The sequence below is a fragment of the Furipterus horrens genome, unplaced genomic scaffold, assembly GCF_987537825.1.
Source record: "Furipterus horrens unplaced genomic scaffold, mFurHor1.1.pri manual_scaffold_11, whole genome shotgun sequence".
In the NCBI taxonomy this organism is placed as follows: domain Eukaryota; kingdom Metazoa; phylum Chordata; class Mammalia; order Chiroptera; family Furipteridae; genus Furipterus; species Furipterus horrens.
Genome location: NW_028327181.1, coordinates 93209894 through 93227854, shown reverse-complemented (window position 1 = coordinate 93227854; position 17961 = coordinate 93209894). Strand labels below are relative to the sequence as shown.

The 17961-nt window shown below is 44.0% G+C and overlaps 1 protein-coding gene across 1 annotated transcript in view; it reads right to left on the bottom strand.

The window, feature by feature from the left end:
- Positions 1-8163: 8163 nt before the first annotated feature.
- Positions 8164-17961, bottom strand: part of MAP2K6 (mitogen-activated protein kinase kinase 6) — a 105171-nt gene continuing 95373 nt past the window's right edge. Inside the window, exon 14 of the mRNA XM_090291257.1 lies at positions 8164-8503. The gene's annotated coding sequence lies outside the window, so the exon portion shown is untranslated. The remainder of the gene's footprint in view (positions 8504-17961) is intronic.

The window sequence follows — 17961 nt, the reverse complement described above, 5'->3', positions numbered from 1 at the left end:
GAAACCAATGTTACCATAGGCTAATTGGTATAAACAAAAGTTAATTTCATATAGTGTCTCATCAACATTATCACAGAACTAAGTTATCCAAGGACCTGCTGTACTGTGAAATGTCAATAATCAAACATTGAAAATGTTTGGGGTTTTTTTGTTTGTTTTTGTTTTGTTTTTTTGTTTGATCTTTGGTTGACCTCTTTTTGCCAAGATTTACTCTTTTCCAGTTTTGTTCCCATTAAAAGTTAGTAAACTCTTAAGTTTTGAGATAAATTGCCTTTGGATCTGCCAAAATATCATAAGGTATATTTAATATAAACCCTATATGTATATAGGACACAGAGAGGCATTGTTTTACTCTGTGGAAAGTTAAGATGGATATTTGGGTGTTAGGGCTTAAAAATCACTTAGTTACCTGTTCTGGATGTGAGACTGGTCAGATTACTAAAATGCATGATAAATATTGCATTCTCTACAAAAATAGCATTTCTTTTGATAGGAATAAAGCAAGAAATTATATTCCCCTCTTCTTCTTCTTCTTTTTTTCTGTTGCGAAGTTTCACTGTGATGGATCCTCTCAGAAAAATGTGCACACATTCATACGTACAAGTTTGCATTTAATTTTGTGAAGTTCACAGCCCCTTTGAAAACACCCTTGGGTACCAATGCAACAATGACAGCTTGATCTGACCATGTCCAGAGCTGTCCATTCAGCACCAATGAGACCCCTCACGTTGATGGAAAACACAGAAGCCCACCCAGCCTGAGGAAGAACAGATTTCAGTTCCTCCTAAGTGGTGACAGAGATTTGTTAGATGGTATATTTAAATTTTATTCAGCATTTTTTGGTGTTAAGACAGTCTTATTTTCCTATCCATGAAAATACTGCATATAGACTTTATTATATAGATATTATTGTTGGCAATGCTGCTGGTTTACCATTACAAACTCTTTTTTTTTTTTATGCACTAAACACCCATTAAATTATTGAAATCAGGAAGGATCTTTCCAAAGATAACTTTACAACTTGGAATGGATGCAGTTCTCTGATTTAAAAAAAGAATTGACACAGCTCTTCTATTTCCTATGAGCTTGACAATTTCTTGCCTCCAAAGATCTAGATTTAGTTTGCTAAATTTGCTGAATTTTTGTCAAAGGTTAGGATTATCAACTACCTGATATAACGCTGACCGCTGACCTTTATCATAATCTGGGGGGAATTAAAACACTACCTTTGTGCTGTTCATTGTTTGAAAACCAGACTGTTTTTTCCTAAACCACCTTGAAGCTATAGCATAAAATATTTCCCCCTCGCAATTTTGCTGACTTCCAGAGGCGAATGCAGAACTCCCCTGTGTTCACTCCTGTGAAGACGATGGAAATTCATGTTACAGGCCCATGTGTATTATACATCTCAACATATTTCCATCTGCTCCTGGAGTTTCCATTAGACAATGCCAAAAAGTCTTTTACAGATTTACAAGGGGGTCGATGGAGTTTCAATAGAGCTTTTCCCCACCGCACCTTCCCACCGCTCCCTGCCTGCCGCCGGGCACACACCTTGTAAATGTTCGGTACCATTTAGCTCCCAGGGAGCTCTCCATTCACATGCAGAAGATATTAACTTCACGTTTTCCATAACTTACTCTGACCACGAGGGACATTCATTCACCAAACGTCAGGCTACAAATGACAGAAGAGTTTTCATGGGGACAGGACTGCGGATTGGGGGCGGTTGAGTCCCACCCACACCCGATACTCTCTCACCTCTTCCAAGTCTGATGGGAGAAAATGTTAGCATCCCATGGCCATCACTCTAACCATTTAAAAGAGCTAAAGGGGTATGTTTTTAGCTCTGAAGCGTGATTGCATTTCTGAATGATGGCAGAATTTGCCTTTGACATGGCTCTTAAAGACTGAATGTCTTCCTTTTTCTCCTTTGAATCCGGGAATGAAACTAAATAATTTGCATTCTCTATAGCCACTGGTTTTTAACAGTCCCACTGCCTGACCTGGACAGGGGTGCCTACTAACAAAGCCTACATTCCAAAGGGTAAAGCCATCGTTCAAGGTCATGGGCCCCATCTTAGCCATGACTTAAAGACTTCCTAAAAGAGAAGAACAAATGACCTGGTTTGTCCTGCCGAACACCTTGACCTACACAGTTTGTGTGATGGTCGTGGCATCACTGATCCCCTCCAGCCGGGAAAGAGAAATTTTGCCACCGCTGTTGCTGCAAGCCCGAGACTATGAGGCTGGATCTTAGCCCCTGATTCTCCTGTTTTTTTCTTAGCTGGATCCACCAATCCTCATTACCTCCAGGCTGCCAATTCTAAGAGCAGAATAACTGCATGGGTAGCTCCTGCTGGGTCTGGTCCCTCTGCATCCCCTCATGCTGGGAGGTGGGCTGCAGTCTGCTCCCAGACCTGGTGGGCCTCCCATCAAGACTGCTGAATGACCGGGCTGCCTCTGCCTGAGCCTCGGCCCCATTCGCTCCTTCCCTGCAGTCCTTCCACGAGACCGAGCCTTGGCCCCATTCGCTCCTTCCCTGCAGTCCTTCCATGAGATCAAGCCTCGGCCCCATTCGCTCCTTCCCTGCAGTCCTTACACGAGATCGAGCCTCGGCCCCATTCGCCCCTTCCCTGCAGTCCTTCCATGAGACCGAGCCTCGGCCCCATTCGCTCCTTCCCTGCAGTCCTTCCATGAGACCGAGCCTCGGCCCCATTCGCTCCTTCCCTGCAGTCCTTCCATGAGACCGAGCCTCGGCCCCATTCGCTCCTTCCCTGCAGTCCTTCCATGAGATCGAGCCTCGGCCCCATTCGCTCCTCCCCTGCAGTCCTTACACGAGATCGAGCACACAGGGACAAGTTCAGTGCCCCTGGGCTGACTACCGCCCTCCTCTGTCTCCTCTGCCTCTTTCAGATTGACCCACTACTAGGTTCCCTTTCCTGACACCCCCTTTCCTCCGCCCTGACCAGGACTCCACTCCCACAAAACAAGGCACCACCTGAAAGCCAGCCCAGCCGCTGAAGTCCCGGTGACCTGTCCCCATGCCCCCTGGCATAACGTCTGCCCATCCGCTGCAGAGCCCCTGCAGTGTGACTGGCTAGGAAGGCCCTGGACCATCTGGAGTTTTTTCCACAACTCTCTTCTTTCCACGCAGGGTACCAAGGTCCCCGTTTACCCAGTTCCCCGAACTGGCGCATTTAAAACGTTGGTTTCCTTGGCAAAAGGGCAAGACTTCAAAATTATCCTCAGGTGCCAGAAGGTTAGAAAACGTTTTCTCTGTTTTTAATGCAGATTTAAAAGATACGCAGTAGAGACCAGCCCCTTTGCAGGGAGTCAGCTGGCCAGTGGCTGCACTGAGCTGTGTACACTTGGTCGAGTTACAGAACTTCCAGATCTCTGTTGGTTGGCTTGAGACCACAGGACCTTCCCAGGTGAAATCTGAAACTAACCTCCATCCACAGAGGGCAAGGAGACACTGAGATTCAGAGCCAGGTCTAGACGGCATCAGAAACCACGTGTGCTCCCTCCATACGCCCAGTACCATCTCTGAGAATCAAGTAGAGCAACAAAGCCTATGTGTTTTTTTAAGTTCTCAATCCACAAGAAATACTCTCTTGGGTATTTGATAAATTGCAAAGAAATGTTTATTTAGAAGTATTTTTGTTTTCAGTAAAGTACATTTCAGCAGTCCATAGTATTTTATTATCTGTGACCTAATCTTTGCACACACAAAAAAATCAGCAAGTATTGGGTCTGCCCTTTTTCAGATGTATCTTATTTCCTTTTTTTTTCTATCTTCAAAGTCCAAATGATGTATCTTATTTCAATCTTCACTAAATTCCCAGAAGATTTCTTGTAATATCTGTTGGATTTGCCACTCCAAAGGGGGTTACATCACTGTTTTCATAGTATAAAGCAGGTTTTGCAGGAGCGAAAATGTTGGGTTTATCACTTCAGTGAGTAGGTGAACAAAGTTTTGAATCTGATAGACCAGCTGAAAAATATGAACACTTGTTGGCAACCCCGAGTTTTGGCTCCAATGTATACACGCCAGCCAGCAAAAGCCACGTAGCATTGTGACATGCTGGGCTCTGATCTCAAACATCTTCATACCTGAGATTGCCTGCTGATCTTTCATTTATATATATATTTTTGTTTAATTTTACTTTTTGAAAAAGCTCTTGACAGAGGACTCTATTAGAAAAATGTACTGAATGATCATCATGTGGCAGACCCTGGGCTAAGTGCTTTAGAGGCAACATTTAATTCTCACAAGCACACTCGACAGTAGGTCCTGTGACTAGCTCCATTTTAAGAAGGAGTCAGTTGGGAGACAGGAAGTTTAAGACATGCATCCCAGGTCACACGGCTAGTAAGCAGCGGAGCCAGGATCTGAAACAGCGGATGTGGCTCTAGTCTGAAGGAGTCCTCTTTGTTTCAACACCAACTCAAGCTCCATCTCTTGCTCAGTGCCTTTATAATCACTGTCACTATCTTAAAATCATTCTTCACCCACTTCATTAGCATTACCAAGTCACAGTTCAGCTCACATGCTCCTGCAAAAGGATGTCATGAATCATAGGTAGTTTTGCACACAAACATAATTTTCATGTAAGCTAAATGAAAACTCACTGGCTCCTTAATTTCTCCAAAAAAAAAAAAAAAATTAAGTCAACAGAATTCACGTTCTTTGCTCTTGGCAAAGAGACAGTGCCACTTGCCCTAGGTTTGTGGCTTGAAACAGAGCACATCTACTCTCCTTGGTGAGCTCCGGTTTAGGGAATCAGAGGCTCTGGCAAGTCAGGATTTATGTTTATCTCTGACAGTGACTCACTCGATTCCGGCAAACGCGTCCCAAAAGCTGACCAGCTCAAGGAGAAAGCGGCCCATCCAGAGATCACCGTCGGACAAGTGAGACCAATTTAGCTTCTTGGTGGTGGAAGTTGTGAATTGTTCAGGAGTTTTCTGAAGCACGCAATGTCACCGGCTGGAACTTTCCTGGCTGCCAAATTGGAGGAGCCCAGGGAGATGGCATGCTCTCCATAAACAGTTCTGCAGCTGTCGAAATGTCGAGTGGTTTAGCAAGTTCTTGTCTAAAAACAACTCTTTGCCTCCCAGTCCACGGGGTCACGTCAGCTCAGAGGCGAACTGACTGCTCTGGGCTGAGCGTACTATTCTTAGGCGAGTTGCATGAACTTCTGAGTCTGCCTCTCATCCTTCTTTGCAGGGCTGAGAACCACCATGTGCCGGGGAGATTTCTGACCAGACTGGCAGTGCAGGGAAACCCAAGGTGAGGCGTGTGAAAACACAGATGATAACAGGAAGTCGCTGAATGAGGAAGCAGAAGAAGCAGCATTCTTCTTTTTTTTTATTATTGCTTGGAGGGAGAGAGAGAGAGAGAGAGAGAGAGAGAGAGAGAGAGAGAGAGAGAGAGAAGCATTGATTTATTTGTTCCACTTACTCATGCATTCATTGGTTGCTTCTTGTATGTGCCCTGACTGGGGATTGAACCTGCAAACTTGGTGCATCAGGACGATGCTCCAACCAACTGAGCTACCCAGCCAGGGTGGGGAACAGCATTCTTTTTAGGTCATTCTCTCTGCTTCCAGGTCACCAGCTCCTAGACCTCTTTGACTATGAAGCTTCCACAGTGCTCTGTACTCCTGGAGCAGCATTCCATTGGAATCTAAAAAACACGTTTATCTGTCGATAGTATAAAGGCATCCAAGCACAAGAGTCATTCTTTTCTTCATGATACTCCTTTTCAATAATCTTGCAACGGCCAAAAAGGACGTTGCGTTTAACCTAACATCAGTGCTGATATATTTAAATATGCCTCAATGCATATATTCCTCCATCCGATGCAGGATACTCTGCTTTATACACCTGGTTATCACTTGCAGAGGCATCGTTTATCTGTAACAGGTAAATGTCCAAAGAATTGCAACAGCATTTGAGGTCTGATCATTGAAACTTGGAAGTCGGATGAGAGGAGGGGCCCCCGCTTCTCCGACTGTAACCTATGAATCACGTGGGGACAGCGTTGCACTCCAGGTTCTTGGCTGCGTTGCTACTGAACTCCCGACAGATGGTAGTGATGCTACAGCTCTGAAGGGCAAGGGCCCCGAAGGCAAATTCCAGCGCAGGGCAGAGCTTCTCCAACCTGGTACAGCCACATCACATCATAAAATGACGTCCACGGCTAATGCCCATTGGGTGAATGATGGTTCATTGTGTTTGCAGAGTTTGAGCTCTAGCTTCATTAAGACTTATCTGTTCTACCCTGGCTGGGGTGGTTCAGTAGATTGAGCACTGGCTTGCGAACCAAAAGGTTACTGGTTCAATTCCCAGTCAGGGCACATGTCTGGGTTGTGGGCCAGGTCCCCAGTTGCACGCATGTGAGAAGCAAGTGGTTGATGTTTCTCTCCCTCTCTTACACTTTCTCTAAATATAAACAAATAAATTATTTTAAAAAATGACTTATCCAGTCTTAAATCGGTAGGGTGCTACCAGACCAGCTGGAAAGTCTGCTCTTGCCTGTAATTGGCATCATGTAATCATTACACCAACTCAAGTTAAAAAAAAAAAAAAAAGGAACCTTTTGCTTCTTCGACGCAGATTCCCTGTTCCTATGCACCATACTTTTCCTTCATGTGCTTCCCCTGAGAACGTCTTCCTCTGTGGATGCTCCTGAAAGACGTCCCTTATGCTCCAGTTAACTCAAGAACTAGATACCCAGTGACCAGACTGCGGCTGCCCGACTCCGGACAAGCCACTGCACAGGCCTGGGAGAAACGGCAGTAAACTGTTGTTTTAAGCTGCGAGAACCTGGGGTTTGCTACGCTACAGGAGATGACCTAAACACCGAGAAAGAAACCACCACAAAAAGATTTTATGAGTCCAATGGTCTTTCTCTGGTTTCCACTTTCATAGTTTCCTACAAAATCCTGAGTCAGCCAGGAATCATTTTGATGGTGTACAAAGGAAAGAGGCATTATACCCATCAAAAGAAAAGTACTTAAATGATCTGATACTATAAACATGAAAGTAAAGAATGGCTTTGGATTCCTTTCCTACGGAAAATAAGAAATGGATGTGAGGTGGATAAAATAACCTTCAAATATGAGGCCTGAGAAACTCAATTAATTGTGTCTCCCCCTCCACATACCTCAACCCCTTTTAGAAACTGAAAACAAAATCTGTAATGGCAAGGATGACCTCTCACTTATGAAAGACGAAGGACTGCAGCCATCTTCAGGGTAGGGCAGAACTTCAACCTCAATATAATAAAGACTGTTATTGTTGGAAAGTCACATGAGTGATGTGTGCAGAAGGGGGAGCCCTCCTCTTTGTATTCTAACCCCTGAAATGACGTCTATCTGAGGGGCGATACTCGGGGTTCTTAAAGGAGTCAACTTCTCATTCAGCCACATCAACCTGTTCAGGCAATAAGCAAGAGAGAGGTGAATGTGTGCCTCTGGGTAGAACTGGTGACCCACTCAAGTTGTCAGCATTAAAGTCCAGTAATTCTTCTCTAAACTGGAGCAATGTGGACGCAAGTCCTGTAGGTCTAGTCACTCCATTTATTGGAGAAATCAAAGAGCTTGGCAGACCCAACCATATTTACTTGTACTAAGATTTTCTTCCTTTCCCAGAATATCTGCATTGTGCCACTGCCTGGTAAAACAAAGCAAATTTCCTAATATTACATATATTATGTATAGGATCCAGGAAAAAATGGAATGACTAGTAGGCCCAATAGTTCAGTGTCAGGAACACATGAAAGCCAAGAAATCTTGGTCTTAATCTTTCCATTTAAGCCACCTGGGCTATCCCACCATGAGTCATTTGATTTTAATAATGAAATGTTGGCCTTCACTTCTAACCTAGGGATACTGACTATAGGAATATTAGTCTGAAGTTCACTGCAGATGAAATGGCTTTCTAATGAGCCTTCCAGACTGCAATACCGTGGTTTTGTTATGTTTCCTTCCGTCGTGTTTTGGAAGTGCAGTAGTAGAGGTAGAGGGGACAAAAAAGGAATAAACAGTTCAGGCAAAGAAAAGCTTTTACCTGTAGGGCTGTTATACTTAAAAGCAGAATTTCTAGAACAAAGGATGTCCCTAAACAACTCAATTAATATACAGACTCACTGCACTCTTTAAATGTCTTTTATTGGTTGTACATTTTTTTTTTTTATGAGACTAACACCCCATTTCTTTGCAGGACACCTTGCTCCTGAATAATGATGTTATCCACACTAGCTATGAAAGTCACAGCCGGCACTCTGACAGAAGGAAGTGGTTGGGTGTCTTTTGCCATGGTCGCTGTCTTCTCAATCTTCAAATGGGTGGTTTGAGTCCACTCATAGGCTGACGCCACACTGAACACAACACACAGTGTGAAGTTTTAGACACACACGTACACACTCCCGGAGACCAGTTACGGTGACCGCAGCCGCTCCTTCCTCCTCAGCAGCAGCGTGAAACTGAAGAATGTCCTGAGATGGGAGAGCAAAGTGTAAGCTCCTCCTCAGCAGAGGAATCTAAGTTTGACTCAATCTCTCTATTTCATTTTCCTTTGGAGGTGGTGCGAGGGGAGCCTGGGCAGCCTCCATAGGAGCTGTGTAATGGTTGCTTAGTTCAACACACATGCCAGCCATTTCCTTCATCAAAAATACAGATACAAACAACTGTTTCGTAGCCCATGAGAACTTTTCTCTTTCTTTCCTTTGCCCTTAGATCAGAAAAGAGGAAGGAAATGACAAAATAATGCTTTGTACAAGAGACTTTGATTGGAAATTTCACCAGAGAGTGATCTGTAATAGGCAAAACTACCCCCACCTTTGGCAATCATAATTCCTTTATTACTGACTGTTAATTCCTTGTTGATGAACAGATGAACTTCTCAAGAATAAGGACGTAGGACAGGTGGCCTCTCCAAATGTTAAAAACAAACGTGATTTCTTTAAAGCCACATAATCCCTCAGTCCCCAGTATATTTCAGGTAACTCTACAAAAACTTAACCTACATCAATACAAAAACTTGCGTCTACCCCAAGTCCCATGCATGAGCGATCTCACTGGTTTCAAAATTTTGAGATAGCATCAACAATGATAACAAGCAGTAGTTCGAAAGAAAAAACAACAAAAAAGTACACAACCTTGATAATGGGAAGCTAGGCTAACATGAAAATGAATGGGGACCCCCAAAGCCAATATGGCGAGAACAATAAAGGCACGTTCGTACACACACACACACACACACACACACACACACACACACACACAAGGTATTTTTAAATACAACCCTGCAGCTCAACTGAAGTTATCAAGGGATATCCCATCCCTAAGGGCTCCCTTTCCCCATACAATGTCAAGCAATGTTTTCTCCTTAAGAAAGTTGCCCCACACATTTCCATATAGGAAAACACACAGTTAAATAAACCCACCCCCACCCCACCCCCAACTCCTTTGCTCTGCAGCTCCCAAGCAGCAAGTTCCCGGGGCCAGCACAAAAATTTCAGTCACCTCAAAGGCACGGACGCATCCTACCCACATCCTTCAGAGATCTTTGCTTGATGAACTTCTAATGAATTCCAGACTCTCCAGTTCACTCATAAAGGAACAATATTGGCCTGGCTGCTGTGGCTCAGTGGATTGAGCATCAGCCTGCGAGCCAAGTGTTGCTGGTTCGATTCCCAGTCAGGGCACATTACTAGGTTGCACATCAGGTCCCCAGTTGGGGGCATGAGTGAGAGGCAACCACACAGTGAAAAAAATAAAATAAATAATAATAATAAAGGAACAATATTGCAATCCACGAAAAAGAGATGAATTCCTCCAGGGAAAGCGAGCAGTGGGCTCTACCCAGCAGGAGAGATGAGGGCTGCAGGTCGGTGACAGCATCCACACGGTGACCATTCTCCAGAGACACAGTGCCGGGGCTGGGTTTCGAAAGCCAGGGGTGCACAGCCCTCGCATCCCCTTCCAGCACACCCCGGGTACCAGGAAAAGATAGCAGAGCCTCCTAACCAGCATATGGAATCATTTCATCCTAGCATGAAGGGATCTGAACACCAGGCATGGTTCCACCTGCCCAGCAGCTGTCTTTACAATCAACTTGACTTCAAAGCAAATGTGCAGTGCAACACAGGAAAACAATCAGTCACATATACAAATTAAAAAAAAAAAAAACTGTCATGGAATCTGTACAACGTAAGGGGGGAAAGTAGGGTTTTCTTCCCTTACATAGACCCGATTAATAAATGAAAGCAACATTTTCAGATAAAATTGAAACAGAAGGGAAGCTAGGGAAATCCACCTATTTCACTAAAATTCTTGTAAAGTTCAATTCCATAAAGAAATATCAAACATCTCATCGAGATTTTCACAAACTATATAGAAAAATGCCCATGTATTAAAATTAAAAATTGGAATGACATCCTCAATGCCTCTTTCAGCTTTAACTGACCCATGTGATGATGGTGTATATTGGGAAATATGCTCCAATTGTGGAAGTTACTTATACATGGAAAACATTTTTCCTCTAAAACAGCCTGTTATTTTTGTAAAACATCATTTCAGTTTATGTAGAAAATCACTCCGCTCAAAAAAATAAATTTGAGATTAAAAAACAAGTCAAACACCAGATTACTATGACAGATAAATAGTCGATTTTCTTAATCGAATCTCCTTGGGTGACTTTGACACAGAGATTGGCCGGGAACTCTACCAATTGTTGCCAAATGTGACTTTTTTCTGAGATGCCCGGTGTGAACCCCCAGCTGGGAAATGTGGTCTAGCGGCAAACAGGCCACTGTCAGAATCCACCACAGACTCTTTCTGTGCGTGCAGAGGGGACCGGACACGAACCGCTGAAGTCCAAGCACCCCCCCTGTGTTTGGTTCATGACAGATACGCCCTTGCAGTGCTCAGCGTCCACAGGCTGTCCCACATTCCCACGGCCTGTAACATTTGTAAAACCCCCAGCCGTAATCCCGCTGGCGCGAGTCTCCATCGTACGCTGCTGTGTATGCGCAAAAAGGATGATTCCTGCTTCTGCAAACAGAAATTTAGAAATGGAGCCCGGTCACACCGCCCTTGTCACTGAAATCAGGTTCTTCTCACTCGCTTGGGAAAAATAACCAATTTAAGGATCTATAGGCATGGCCGTCCCATCCTCATTTTTGCATTTTCTTTCAAATGATGCAGGCTTCAAAATTAAAATAAATGGCTCTCTCTTCTTGCCCTTCCGTCTCCCAACTGTCTCAGCATAGTTCATGCAGCAAAAGCCAAGGACTCACAGACATTGTTGGCCACAAAATTTCCCAGATTCTTGGGTTGTTTAGGGTGGTCACTTCATCCAAAGTTCCCAAGCCTTCAAGAGTCACAGAGATTTCCAGTGAAAGGAGAAAATATTGGTAGCAGACGATTCCGCATGGAGGTTGATGGGGGGCTTCGGATGGGCAAGGCTGACCTGCATCACACTCTTTCCCCTCCCTGCACAAGGTGACCCCCCACCCCCACCCCGGGGCACCACTGAATACAGCCTGGAAACCACGTCCATGCTCTGGACTCTTTTAACACCCCGAGGACTGAACACACACTAGGACAGACAACCTGAGGTCAGAATAGAATAAGCAAACGGTGACTTTTCCACACAATTCCCGGCTTCTGGAAGTCCCAGTCAGCGCTGAGTGTTGTTTCCAACCTTCTAGCTCTTCTAGTGCAGACGCATAGTGTATTTCTATGAACATTCACAGTGCTCGGCATTGTGGGAAAAGTAGGCCCATGAGGCCACCCTGGGGGACCACCTTTCTTAAAGCTGCCAGCATGAGAGACTGAGCAGCTCAGCTCTGTACCTTTCTTTAGCCAGGAGGTGGCTGATGGATGGGTTGTACACTCTCAAAGCGTGGTACCAACCCTCTCATCATTTACCTTTTTTCCGAGTGCTGTATTTTAAAACGGTGACTGCCAAATCACTAACACCAGGGGAACGCAAGAACATTTTCTGATCTCCAAATGCCTCTCTCTGAATCTCCTTAAAGTTCCTTATTTTTAGAGGAAATCATAAACAACAGTTGGGCTTTCTGATGGATTTTATTCCCCAAAGGAGATCGTCTCTATAGCAATACTGAAAGTAAGGTAAGGAACATACACTTGTCTTCCAACGGCTTTTATCAGTTTGCTCAGTCACGGGTTTCCTAGTTTAACATTGTTCTCTGCTTTTATCTCTCCTCCCAGCCCCCAAACACAATTTCACATCCCAGCTCAGCTTTAAACTGCAAAGCCCAATGACAATCCCTGAGGCAATAGATGGCCCGACTTTCTTTGTTGAAATAGCTTGCGGACTCCAATACAAATATTGGTAGTGTCCCAAATGATGTTAACTACTCATTTCTGGCCACAATAGAATGTGACTTCAGAGAAAAAGTACTTTGAAGACCAAAGGGAAGTTTTATTATAAGGTCTAATAGTTTGAATGAGGGTTTGGCTAAAAGTTCTCTTAGATATCCTATACATTTTCAAGATTTGGGGACAGTAGGCACACCATGCAAAAACGTTGATTCTGAGTTTTGATAAACAAAAAATAGTTGGGTCAGTTCCTGTCCGCATTAAGTGTTAAGTCAGCCCAGGTCATATGTGGTGGGCAGAGGAATAACACGAAAATGCAATCAGGGAAAACATGAAAGATTGGGATGGCCTGGCTGAAGCCACAGACTCTGGGGCTCACCTAGGTAAGTGCCTAGACGGTCCCGAGCTTTCCCTGAAGTCAGTCTCCAAGTGATAAGAGCAAGCAGCCTGCTTACTTGAAAGAGACCCTGAATCCCAGAAATGTGGAAGTAAAATCTGGGGAAAACCTGGGCATGCCAAGACTCGCTGCCCACTGCCTGTGACTGTCCACTCTGACACTGTAAGAAACACAATGCAAATCTCCCCAAATTGGTTATTTCCCAAGAATAAATTATTCAAGATCCTAGTTCAAGCGACACTACAAGCAACATCAATTTGACAGTCCCAGGAACAGAGGCTAGATGTTTTTAAATTCTCTTATGTTTGTGTTACAAGGAGATATTGGTATCTTTTTAACAAAAATATCCCTACCACAAAGTCCTTGACCTTGCTTTGTGTTTCTACTTAGGCCCAAGTCCTCTTCCCTTCAGATAGGAAAGAGGTCTTTAGAGAAATTTTGCGTGTAAAAGGCGTTTGGCTCAGAAACTGAAAAACTAACCCCCCCCCCCCATGGGTCTTGATTCCAAACGACTCCGTCAGAAAGCCTGCAATGGCAGGTGCTATTTGCATAGCTGTAAACAGTGACTCTCGACACCTCAGAAAAACAACACAGCTTTGCAGACACCAAGAACAGGCGGTGAGTGATGTCTTTGGTGGCAATGCGCTCCGCGCAGAGAATAACTTCAGTTTGAAGGCTCTGGAATTCAGGGTTTGTTTCCCTAGGTGAAGAGAAAACATGCTTGTAGGTAAAGTGCCATATCAAATACTTAAATGTGCTTTCCTAAGGCGCTTCTGGGCGTAATTTATGTTTGTCTGATGATGCATCCGGGGAAACAATGTTTCTGAATATGGAAGAGACTGTAGCTGTAAGTGAAACGGGTTGTACCGTTCTGGAAGAAAATAGAGATAGCTCATGTGACTGGCAGTTACCTGCAGAGTTTTCTGTGTGGAAAGGATGTGTACTGACAGAATTGTACAGACAGAAGGCAAAGCCAATTACACAGTAGTCGTGGTCCCACAGGGAAGACAAAGCTCTCACGGGAGGCCCAGAAATCCAACCAAGGCTGGCAACCCAAGATAATCACATCAGAAAGGAGGCATTTTGCATAGCCCTCTTAAAATAGAAATTTACAGATGACTTTAAAAAGGATTAAGGCAAAGCAGCCTCATCTCTTCCAGTCCAGAGGTGACATTCAAGGGGCAGGCCGAGGTCTGCAGTCACAGTGAGAGCTGGGAGTTCTAAGTCCACTGAGAACGAGTGTTTTGACTCCACACCATTTTTTATATTCTTCAAAGACAGCAAAATAGATGAGGCGGATGAATTGGAAGAGTTCAAGAATTTTACCTGCCTTCTGCCTCTGATGTAAGCACGGACTCCCCCAGTCTCAGATCCTGATACCGTGCAGGGCAAAGGAAAACCAAACGATTAATGTCTAGGGCCATGATTCTCCTTGCAGGGGAATCGCACCACAGGGAGAAACACAAGGCAGAGCTGAGAGACAAGATTGCAGCTAATGTCTAAGAGAAGTGTGTCTTTCACTTCCAAGATGAAGTATGTTGGGTATTTTTAATAAAAGGGAAAAGTAGGCACTCAATTTAATCTGAAAAAAATTGCCCTATTACCTTCCAGAGCAAGTACTTACCTGAGGAAATCAAGAGGCAATTTTCATGAAACTGAACGGTCTCCATCCTTTCCAACTTTTTTCCTATGTCCATCTTCCTGATCTGCCTCAGCGGCTGCTGAGCTAAACATACCTAGTCGATCCATTAAGAGTTTTGTATTTGATGGTCTAGGACAGGTGTTTACTAACAGGGCCTGGGGGCCAAATCTAGCCCATTGCCTGATTCTCTAAATAAAGTTTTATTGGAACACAGCCCTGAGCTCATTCACTGACATACGATGGGTGCTTTCACACCTGCTGGCTGCAACAGAGATGGCGTGGGATACAAAGCCGACAGGATTTACTATCCCTGTACAGGAAATGCTTGCCAGTCCCTGAGTGCACATTCTACAGAGCAGAGGTTATTGATCTTATGGGATCTTCCCACTGTCCTCCGCTCCCCTCCTCCTCAACAAAAAAAAACGACTGCAGAAGTTTCATGTACAATGTGCACTTTCCTAGGGACAAGGCCCTAACAATTCCCAGATTCCCAGAGTAATCCAGAGTACCCCAATTAAAGCCAAAGAAAACTAAAAAATGTCTTTAGCTGCCAGCACATTCAACAGCGCGTACACACACACACACACACACACACACACACACACACTCCCCCTGCAGGAGAGGAATGTGGCCCAACCTTCAGAATTAAGTATCTTTTATTCTCTTCTCTCAGGTCTGGTGGCTTCCTCTTTCTAGATTTACCCTGGCATTTTTCCATCTGAATATGTAAATTGTCAGGGATCCAACTGAAACCTGTACCTTCTACTTGCTCATTCAGTCCCTTTAAGCCAGCAAATCTCCCTTTAAGTCACAGATAGACATTAATTAAGAAGGCAATATCCCCAGCACGACAGTGGTTTAATTCATTTCACTAGATCTGGCCTCTAGGTTCAAGAAATTTTATGACTATGGGACTCCCATCTTCCAGGTCAGGGGGTGTTGTAGCATCAAAAAAAAAAAGCATTTGGGTAGGTAATGAGAACTGGGCACCCACTGAACCTTCCTGCAGGAGACAGTGTTTTGTTAAGACACTTTTGGGACAATAGAGTAGTTTCTGAGCAGAGCTGACGAAGCCCCTTGGTCCACAAACGCATTTTCAGTGTTCAACAATCAAAGCATCGGTCCCTCCTTGCTTCCTTTGTGATTCTATTCCATACACAGGAAATCAATTGCATTTGGAGGCACCAGGGGCCCCTTTAGTCTCAGGGCCTGTCTCATCTCACACTGAGGGTAACAGATATTTCATTTGCTAGGTTATGACACAGGAGTGATAAAAAGCAAAGGCAGGCAGGACCTCAATTATAAAGCTAATCAACCAGAGGCCGCAGAACAAGGACGACGGTGAAACACAGAGGGAAGTGATACAGAAGACTGAGTGGCCAAGAACTCCATTCCGAGGGTCACCCGCAGGGGACAGCGCAAGCATCAGCATAACAGACACTGCTGGTCCCAAACCATGTGCTGAGACTCACGGAGGCCAGGCAGCCAGTGTGCAGGGGCTCCACCAGGTATTGTACATTTTTGAAGGCAACACAGCCACATCTGTAGGACGCTGAGCAAGCGAATACTATTAAGTTGTCTGAACCTGGTTACCTAATAGGTAGGATTATTAAGCATTTATTTTGGCCGAGGGCACCCATGAGAAAAATCACTACCACAACCACTGGGACACCACGAAGGGAAAGTTTGGGAATCCCTGGCATATACTTTGTGTGTGTGTGTGTGTGTGAGGCTTGGAAGAGAGATAAAAACAGTACAACACAAACGATATTGAGCCCTACCCACACATCCTCATTCCCTTTCGGGTGGCTTAATGAAGACAGAAGCTGCTATTTCATAACTTCTTTCTGACGACAGCAGTGTGACCAAAGAGTCTTTGGAACGATGGAACTGTCCCTTTATGTCGCGGCTAACAGATGGATGCCACGTATAAAGCTAGGGAAAATCCAACTGTATTTTATCATCAAATATATACATTAGGTGCGTTCTTTTTCCGTCAGCATTGTCAATCTGGGGAGCGCTATCCTTATTCCAGAAAGGCTGACATGACGTAAAAGCAAACGCATGCCTTTGGGGGAAATATACATCTGAAATTATCTTCTGAGCCTGTGACATGGGTCTTTTAAAAAGATGCAGTAATAGTAAAACGCCAGCTGTGAGGGTGGATTTGAATTCTAGAAATTGCCAAGGACAACTTGGGGTGAGTCTGATAATGAAAGTCAGGTAAAGCAAAGAAGAAAATACCTGGTAAGGATTTTTGTAAAGCAAACAAACGACTAAGAAGTAATTATAAAATGATTCTGCGTGTCACACGTGTGGGAGAGGAAAGGAATTCTGAAGCCTTTCCTGAAGGAGAAGGGACAAAAAAGTTTTAGCAGCATTACTTATATAAATAGACAGCCTTTCAAGGTGGCTCCTCTGAAGGACAATACTCACAGATGTAAACACATGGAAGGCAATTGTCTTAAAGTCATTCCCATTCCTTTGTTGACACACCTTGGCAATCAACAATGGATGTAGGTGCATATTTTCTATTAACATAAAGCCAATTTATAATACAAGCAATCATATGATACCAAGACAAATACATTTGGGGAAAAAAAAGCATGATATCTTTTGTAGTGATATAATGACAGGGCTAATATTCAGAGGGTCCACACTTCTCTAGTTCACTTTTTCTCTCTATACACACACACACACACACGTACATATGTGTATATATGCACCCCATGTGTATATATGCACCCATGTATATACATGTATGCATACATTTATAAGTCTCTGTGTATATACAGCTATACGTATACATATATACACACATATATACATATATGTATATATGTACAGGAGACTCCCAACTTATATCAACTTAGATATAGTTTATGCATCTCTACATTTATTTTAAAATTAGTTGTTTATAACTTATAACACAGTTCTCAAAAAAACACATTCTAAAATTTAGACTTGTAAGGCTATCAATCCATTCTACTTTGGTACATAAGATCCTTAATCACCAGGTAGTATGTATTTCAATGGGGAGAAGATACCCCAAACTTCAAATCAGTATTCCAGGAGCATGCCTTCTCTGACAGCAGCAAAGATGTCCCCATTGACGAGGACAGGGAAAGAAGTAGGGGCTCCTGTTCCTCTCTGCAGTCACTCGTCACTCTCTGCAAAGGTTCAGGATAAATCGGAAGCCAACTCTCTCTTTAGGAGGTACTAGATCAGTGTTCTCAATCCCAGTCCACGTCAGAACCACATGAGTGGCTTATAAAAATACCAACTCCCAGACCCCACCCAGGACCAATGAAATCCAAATCTCGGGGACCCTGACACTGACCGTGTTTCCAAGCTCCCAGCAACTCCAGTGGTCACCAGGGTTGAGAACCTGTGACTAACCCCTTCTCTACCCCAGGATGACTGTTTTACAAGTTCAGGCCCTGGGTTCACTGACTGGAGATGTGCGCACTGAGAAACACACTCGGTTAAGAATATTTTCAAGTAGAAACCACACTGAATAACAGTTCAGACCAGACCAGAAAGATGTTTTGCTTTACATATTT